Raw genomic sequence first — 9,401 nt, forward strand, 5'->3', positions numbered from 1 at the left:
TTTTTTTAAATGTATGTTCGTGTTCTTTTTAATTTTGTTTCTTGCATATATTATTTTTTAATATAATTTTATTTTTATTATTTCTTTCTCATGTTTCAAAATTGTCTGTCATAAAAATTGTACCACCTACATGTAAAAGCCCTCTGGGCGTTAAATAAATGAATAAATAAAACAACAAATATACTCAATCGCTCTTTAAATATGCTACATAAAAATGTCATTCAGCTATCTCTTGAACACAGGTAAACTTATATTAAATATGTCGATATTGATAAATAATGAATAATAATAAATATTTGTTTTTAACATCATTTTAAAAAGGACGTATTTTATTTTATTTTTATATCACACCTCAAAGTATGGTTGACATGCGCATTAAAATATTTTTTAATGATACTTAAATTCAAAACAAATCCAGAGTTACACAATACACGATACAATCACGAAATAAGTATTTTTGAGGATTAGTGCATGCCGTGTTTCATAAATGCCCCGCATCTTATTAATATCTTACTTTGTCAAGTAGGTACTGTTAATATTGTATTTTTTTCAGAATTGTCTATATAAAATTGAATTATGTCTATGGAAAACACAGGAATGCAAAAATTTGACAGCGCCTCATTTAATGTCGTGCTATTCCGAATAAACGTGAGTTTTGCAGTATTTATAATGAATTACTACACGTTTCAATAATATTATTATGATTCTTCCACACCAACGCCAACCGTTGGCCGATCGTGTGGTGGCCACCTAGAGAAACAACCCTCCAACTCCGAACGTTTGAACGAATCGGAGTCCGACAATATTAAATCGTTACTCCACTCTGCCATTATGTGTTAACGGATTGGCGCGAAAAAGATAATACGTAAACGTCACTTATACGCAAATGTCACTTTTGATTGCCTGCCGTTCGCAGAGATGTGTGGACAGCTCGGACGGCCGGTTCGTGCGGGTTGGCCATAGAGTTGGCCGTAGCGATCACCTCGAAGGCGATCCCAGGCCAACTCAAACACCAACCTTCCAACCCGAACTTCCAACGCACGAACTACCCCTCCACACGATCGTCCAAACGTTTGAAGTTGGAAGGTTGGCTTCGGTGTGGACCAAGCATTATGCTTGGTCCACACCGAAGCCAACCTTCCAACTTCAAACGTTTGGACGATCGTGTGGAGGGGAAGTTCGTGCGTTGGAAGTTCGGGTTGGAAGGTTGGTGTTTGAGTTGGCCGGGGATCGCCTTCGAGGCGATCGCTACGGCCAACTCTATGGCAACCCGCACGAACCGACACATCTCTGCGAACGGCAGGCAATCATAACAAAAGTGACATTTGCGTATAAGTGACGTTTACGTATTATCTTTTTCGCGCCAATCCGTTAACACATAATGGCAGAGTGGAGTAACGATTTAATATTGTCGGACTCGGATTCGTTCAAACGTTCGGAGTTGGAGGGTTGGCAGCAGTTTCTCTAGGTGGCCACCACACGATCGGCCAACCTTCCAACTCCGAACTAAGTTCGGAGTTGGAAGGTTGGCGTTGGTGTGGAAGAACCATTACACTTCCCATTAGCAAAAACATTTTTTCAACTAGTTTAGAAAACTTGTAGATTTTGTGAGTGATTTCGGTTTGGACCAAGATTCTGATCATGATTATTAAATTTCAGCCCGTTTGGTACCATAGAGCCAGAAAAAGTCCGAACCCAAGTCTTGCAATAGTGACTGTTAATTTTATGATTTTTCTTCAAAAGAAATTTTATGCAGTTTTTGTGACTGTTTTTTGATTTCGGTTTTGACTATGATTCTGGTCATGATTCCAAAATTTTAGCACATTTGGTACTATAGAGCCCGAAAAAATGGTTTTTAATGTTCAAACCCATGTCATGAAAGTGCCCTTAATTTTATGATTTTTCTTCGTAGAAAAAAATGGCTTTTAAAATTCTAACGTAAGTCTCAAATAAGCACCCATAAAAAATATGAGCTTTCTTCAAATGCACTTTTTTGCAAAATTTGTGACTGATTTCCGTTTAAACCATAATTCGGATAGTGATTCCAATATTTCAGCACGTTTGGTAACATAGAGCCAGAAAAAATGACTTTTATAGTTTGAACCTAAGTTTCAAATTAGCGCCCATAAAAATTATGAGCTTTCTTCAAATGCAATTTTATTAAACTTCAACTTTAGAATTCCGTTGCCCGCAACACTTGATTTCAACTTCAATATATAATAGAGACAACTATTCAGGTCAGGTATTTAAGTAAACATGCACAAATAGGTTTTTTGATGTTAAGGTTATTTCAATCATTTAAGCGTATTTCCTAACCTTCAAACTTAACTCTGATTGAGAAAAATTCAACATAAATAAATCTTTCTTCCATCTCTCACGACATAAATAGTTAGTTCTTAATTAATAAAGTTGATACCAAGTGCTATTTATATATTTTTGCGCACTACGCGTGCAGTGGAATTCGACAAATTTATCGAAAACTTTTTGTTCCTCCTCACTAATAACACTAATAACAATTCCTCATTGAAATAAATACTGCAACATGATCGTGAGATGTTTTTATATTATTTTTACCATGTTTTTTTTTCAGATTAACATTTTATTTTTAAATGTGTTTGATAACAGTGATTTTTTTATAACATAAGTAATTTCCATTTAGTTAACTCGCGTTATCGCATTTGCTTATAATTTTTCAAATATAAATTCGAAATCATTCGACTAACATGTTTTCAATAAGTATATTCAATCTCAAACTCAACACCTATAATTTTGGCCGATATATTTATTTTTTCCATTTGTTTATTTTAAAGAATCTGACGTACCTATACCCGGCGTTGCTGGGAGTTATCCTTAGGATATAGACATATACCGTCGCAGACTTTTCTGTAGGCCTTTTAAAAATGTACATTATATTGATGTATATCATAAGGTTTAGCCAGCGTTAGCAATGTAAGCGCCAGTATTTTTTTACGATTTAATTACAAAACATCAACTTTTCTCTACTTATAATATGCATGTTATATACATAAACCTTCCGGAAGAAATTATCTAAATGATAGTGAAAACCCTTTCAAAATCCGTTGTGTGGTTTAGAAGAACTAAGCGCACAAACAGACAGACGCGGAGAGCGACTTTATTTTATACTATTAAAATTATAGTGAAACTAAACAGTTGACAAATTATAACATTAAAATATTTCTCTTTAATGAGAGCGTATTTCATTCGCAGTAATTTATTTCTGAATTTTACTATACATGCCTGGTACAAGATAGATTTCTGGGTGCTTGATGTTTTGCTTGTTGGATATCTTATTTGCTTTGAATTTCTCGTTCACGTTATTTTAATTTACATTTCTTTTTAGTTCCTTCAACATCATCCCTGCTAATTTTATATCTAAAACTAAATAATTGGTTTGCTTCACCGTCATGAAGAACTGCGGTGATGCAAATGTACTGTATATTGTCTTACAATATTTTGTAAAGTGCATTATTCAGCTTTGAGTATATAATAACACCTAAATAACTTGCAGGTCTAAATTATTGCGAGCTTCACAGTATTACTAGCACAGCTGTATCATGGACCTTCCGAACGCAGATAGTGTCACCGTGAAGATAGAGCCAGATAATGAAGGAGAGAGCGCAGATGAAATTCCGCACACATATATTGAAATAGAAATACCGAATATAAAGAGAGAATGTTTGGAATACTCCGAAAGAAGTGATTCGACAGCAGCAGGTAAGATAAGACGAATAAACAAGCTATAACGTTTGGCATTTTGTCTGTCTATAAATGTGATTATATTTTCCGTTTCAAGAGGGTGGCCGTTTGGTTCATTACACCCTTGGGCAATTTTGTGAGATATTCTTCAGAGACAAGAAACAACCGTGGAGTCTTTTTGGGAGATTTAACTTATCCAAGTCTAACACGATCTCATAAAAGTAATGCTATCTCATTTTGTTTTATTGAGAGAAATATGTTTTACCCAGTGTTAGAAAGAAAGTAAAAGTTTGCTTTAAAAAAATACCATAAACTCTCCCGATTTTTTAAAAATAATTCAATGGAAACATTTAGCAAATTTTTTAGCAAATATTTTTATACTAAACGAAAGGAAGTGAACGGACATTGACTTTTATAATACTTTTGTCTAATTAATTTTGGTTTTTAGTTTCGTGTAATGTGTAATAAACTACAGTTTACAATATAAAAACATCGACGAGCGACTTTAAAAACTTTATCTATGTTTGACCGATTGAGCTACTGAGACCTACTTATATTTTATTTTATTGACGTTCTCAATCAGAATTACTATTAATATCTTCAATTAATTCCCATAATTTTAAGATTTATATGATCAGAAAATTTTTAAATTTAATTTGTAAGATTTTTTTTTAATAATTTAAAACTTACATTGTGGTGTTATAATCTTCAAAAGATACTTCAATATTTTTTTAATTATTGTCTTACGTTTATAACTCCTTAAAATTTGTTTGTAAAATATCTACCGAAACACGTGTTAAAATCACTATAATGAATAAATTTTCTAAAACCAGGTCCAATTCCAGTAGTACAAAAATGTCAGAAAAAATATAGTTATTTTGTTTCTAATATATTCGTTGCATATTTACGATTACTTTCTATTCGCTTATTTCTGCGTTGAATTTTAAAAACGTTTTAGTACATAATTTAGCATAATTCTCACATAAAGGTATTACTTGCGAAATATGTTTAATTATTTTTCTTTGTTTACAGATTCTAATACAAACCAACAGCATGGCGAGCGTGATATAAGTTTAATAAAAAAATACAATGATAATGAGCCGGTTGTTTCATCCACAAAACCATTCACGTGTTCTGAGTGCAACTATTCGTGTTCACGAAAGGCACATTTACAGCAACACATGATGACTCATAGTGGCGAGAAACCATTCTTGTGTCCCGACTGCAACTATTCTTGTTCATTTAAGTCAACCTTAAAGAGGCATGTGCTGACTCACAGTGGAACTAAACCATTCTCGTGTTTAGAATGCGACTATTCTTGTTTCCTGAAGTATTCTTTAAAGGAGCACATGATTCTTCACGGTGGCAAAAAACCGTTCTCGTGTTCAGAGTGTGTCTATTCTTGTCTACGAAGGTCTAATTTAAGGAAGCATATGTTAACTCATAGTAGAGAAAAACTTCTTTCGTGTTCCGACTGCGACTTCTCTTGCTCTCGGAAGTTATCATTAAAGATGCACATCTTTACACACAGTGGTGAAAAAACGTTCTCGTGTTCCGACTGTAACTATTCTTGTTTTCGAAGGTCGGATTTAAGAAAACATTTGCTTACTCATAGTGGAGAAAAACCTTTCTCGTGTTCCGAATGCAACTTTTCTTGTTCCCGAAAGTCGTCTTTAAATAGGCACATGTTTACTCATAGTGGAGAAAAACCATTATCATGCCCCAACTGCCACTATTCTTGCTCCCGAAAGTCCTCTTTAAAGGAGCACATGATTACTCACAGTGGAAAAAATCCATTCTCATGTTCCGACTGCAACTATTCTTGTGTTCGAAAGTCGGATTTAAGCAAGCACATGCTGACTCATAGTGGAGAAAAACCGTTTAAGTGTTCCGAGTGTTACTACGTGTTCTCACAAATCTCACATTTAAAGAAGCACATGCTGACTCACAGTAAATAAAGAAAAAAACTGTTTTTCCTTACTTTTTTATGAAAGTAACGTTTAGATCAATTAATTAATTCATTATAAATGCCGATTTACATTCTCTTTTAATATTTTTCTTTCAGTGTGATAATTATATTTTAATTCTTAACCTTTATTTGTAGTTTAAATTTATCTTTATTTTAATGTTGTTTTTCTTTTTTTAAATGTATAAATTCTTATAGTATAAAATGGGGGCCTCAGCACGGGTAAACAACCCAGTGAGGTCAACATTACTGAATTAGAATATGAAAATTGTAAAATAATGTATCAACAATAAAAAATAAATAAAAAGATCCGTCAGATGTGTAGGAGTCTCACAGTGAGTCGTGGCTTCACACTAAACCGAAGAAGACGTTCGTTACTGGGTGGAATCATTGCCTCCTCTGGTTAGATTGATCTCCGTTAAAATCTTATGTTTATGCAAAAATTCGTTCAGTAATGGAATGTTTTCTCCAGTTTTTTTATGGAAACACAACTCACACATTCTCTGAATCATTTAGTGGAAACCGCGATGTGATCTTGGAGAGTAATGTAGTATGCTGAGGACAGACCCAACTTACCGATTAAGCACTTCGCAATGGAGCGGCATAAACAGCGAACTATTATAAACCCTCATGATGAAAACCAACATGGCTATTACCCAACTCCTTTGCTAATGCCATGGACTAGCCAGAAAGCCCAGTATTAATCAGTAATTTTGCTAATGGCATCTAACAGAAATTTGTGGCAAACGTCGCGATTTACAATGTTCTCCTATTTCACAATATAACATGAATATTTGGATAGGCTAATAACTGAAAACAGCAACCGGCTCCAGTAACAGCTCCAACTTCCACCGAGACAACGAACACCAGCTCAAAGGGCACCGCTTATTATGCAATCAAATTTCTTTCACTGATGAATGTTTACTGCTCTTATTTTCTACTTTTTATAAATATTACGACATATCACTAAATATACCTTTAAGCTTATCATTAACATTAATGTTCTATCTTATTCCTACAACTTGTTATTTTTTTATTTGCGCCACTCAACCCGAAACCGATTTCTCTACTGAGTTGGGCAGCTGTCTAATTAATAAAAGATTCTTAAAGAATATCTAAACAACAACATTTAAAAATATCTATAAGACAGAAATGTAAATTTATTTAATTTCGGATAAAGGTACTGTAATATTTTTAAAGCTTATACGAATCAATGGATTCATTGAAGAAGAAAATACTAATATACGAACAAATCTAACAAATTAAAGCTTAATTTCCCACACATAAACAGATAAGGAACCTAACCTAACATACCTTCTTCTAAGACGCAATAAAAATAAAATATCCTTTGTATACCTACACACTAAACGGCACACACATCAATGAAGTAAAATATATCAGGGACCTCGGGGGTAACACTGGGTGTTAAATTAAACTTTACCCAACACACTGATGACATCATTAAGAAAGCCAATAAAATGCTGGGATTTATAATTCGCATAGCAAAACCCTTCCACAACATAAACACTCTATATTCCCTTTACACCTCATATATTCGCCCGCACCTGGAACACTGTACTCCTTTATACCAAGCCCATATCGAAAGAATAGAAAGAATTCAAAAAAAAATTTTAAACACATAAATTATAAACTAAACATACACTTCTCAAATTATACCGAATCCATTAAATTTCATAATTTTAACTCCCTCCAAACACAACGTCTAATTTTTTATCAAATCTTATTGTTTAAAATCCTAAATAATGATCTGGACTCACCAGAACTTACCAAATTAATAAATCTTCATATTCCGTCTAGATCAACCCGACAATCTGATTTATTTTATCTACCCTCGTGAAGAACAAACATTCGATAAAATTCCCCAATTCCTCGTATATGTGCACAATATAATACAAAATTGTACAGCATTGACATTTATGGTAATAACCTAAAGAAATATCGATATGAAGTAATGCGTTCGATCGATTATCAATATGAGAATCTATACCAAAATTTTGTAAATCCTACAAATTAGAGTGGCGTTAGTAAATTAGTTAGAATGTTTTGTCTTATATGTAGTGTTGTTGTAATTTATTTTTACTTTATGTTACTCTTAAGTTTTACTAATATTGCTTCATATTTAGTTTTTTTTTTCTTAATATTTTCTCATTAGGTATATTTGTAATCACAATTTTACAATTGTATATTTTGCACGTACTTTACAATGGATTACATCTATTTACTGTCAGTATCTCCTGTATAATACAGAAATTCTCCTATGTACACTGCATCATGTATCACTTATATGTAAAAGTCTTTTTAGCAGTATATATAAATAAAAATAAAAATAATTAAACTCTCACACGCTGACTCGTACATGAGAAATTGAGTAAAACCATCTATTCTCATAGAAAATAATGTTTTCGCCGGAAGCTCAGATCTCATTGGCTTAAATTTTGATATCTCATGACAGTAGTTGTCAAACATCGTTAGACGGAAACCAATACTAGAGGTGAGTCGACCTAGCTCGTCTTGATACTTGGAACAACTGGTAAAAGTGAGAATAAATACTTACCTATGGTAATACCTGTTCGATTTATATTTTTCTTGTTATATTTCGCATTTTTGAGAGCTACATACAGAGCATAAATAAACCACAGAGTGACCGCTGCCAGTCTCAGTCATGGTGTAATGACAGATACGAGATATAACTAACTAACTTACTCTAGATATAACTAACACAAGTTTTTACATTTGTCAAAGTAAAAGTTGTCTAAAATTTTAGAATTCCGCTTACTTCTTAATATGCACATATTGTTGAAATAACACTTCGTTTTAATTTAATTATTACACAAGAAAAAACTATTTACGTCTGATATTGTAAAAGCTGAATTAATGTTTCGCTTTTTTTATCAAAGTTTAAAGTTTCACGTGCTTTTGACAGTTTTGACCACCATGCTTCTTGCAGTTTTCTGTAAAGTTTGAAGTTTAGGAAAATACGTGTAAATTATTGAAATAACCCAAACTAATAATCTATTTTTGAGCATGATTTTCCATCTCCGCCGACGTACCTAAATAGTTGTTTCTTGTAATAATTAAGTTGAAACGAAGCGTTAATTCAATAATTTGTGAGTATAAAGCGAGAAGTGATATTATATAATTTAAAAGCAACCTGGTTAATATTTTCTGTTTTTAGGAAGAAAGAAAAACAATGGACAATCTAACTGTGTGGAATGTTTCCATAAAAACAGAATCAGAAACTGGAGAAGAGGACGAACTTGATATTTCAGGCACAGAAACAGATATAGACCTCCAGAATATCAAAGAAGAATGCTTAAAACGCTCTGAAAAACGACACCAAACAGACCCACAGTGAGTTTTTTTACGAAATTCCTTGCATACTTCTGACGTTAAAATCTATTTATTTTTGTTTCGTGGAATTAGGTTAAGAATCAGGAGGCGATTCTGGTTCTGCTGGCATTACTGAGCTATGTTTCACTAACGGTAATGTCGCCTGTAAAAAGTTTCTTGTGATGACATTATCACTTGTGACAGTCGTTAGTCCAGCAATCATAAATATACCACTCTCCAGCAATTTAGAGCAATTCACGATCCTTTTGCATTCAGACGGTTCCAGTCCAGTGACAGCAAAGGAACCGGTTCCTTGTAACCGGGACAAGAATATCGATCATCTCTGACTAAATGACATTTGCCGCCA

At 33.3% G+C, this 9,401-nt stretch overlaps 1 long non-coding RNA gene across 1 annotated transcript; it reads left to right on the top strand.

Annotated features, from left to right (window-relative positions):
• The first annotated feature begins 605 nt into the window (after positions 1-605).
• LOC149414057 (uncharacterized) lies at positions 606-5,801 on the top strand. Its single transcript, XR_016304063.1, has 3 exons — positions 606-648; positions 3,530-3,735; positions 4,750-5,801. It is a non-coding gene; the product is annotated as an uncharacterized LOC149414057 (long non-coding RNA).
• The last annotated feature ends 3,600 nt before the right edge of the window (positions 5,802-9,401 follow it).

This window comes from Hesperophylax consimilis, chromosome 20 (assembly GCF_061612785.1).
Source record: "Hesperophylax consimilis isolate HC1 chromosome 20, BYU_Hcon_1.0, whole genome shotgun sequence".
NCBI classification, from domain to species: Eukaryota; Metazoa; Arthropoda; class Insecta; order Trichoptera; family Limnephilidae; genus Hesperophylax; species Hesperophylax consimilis.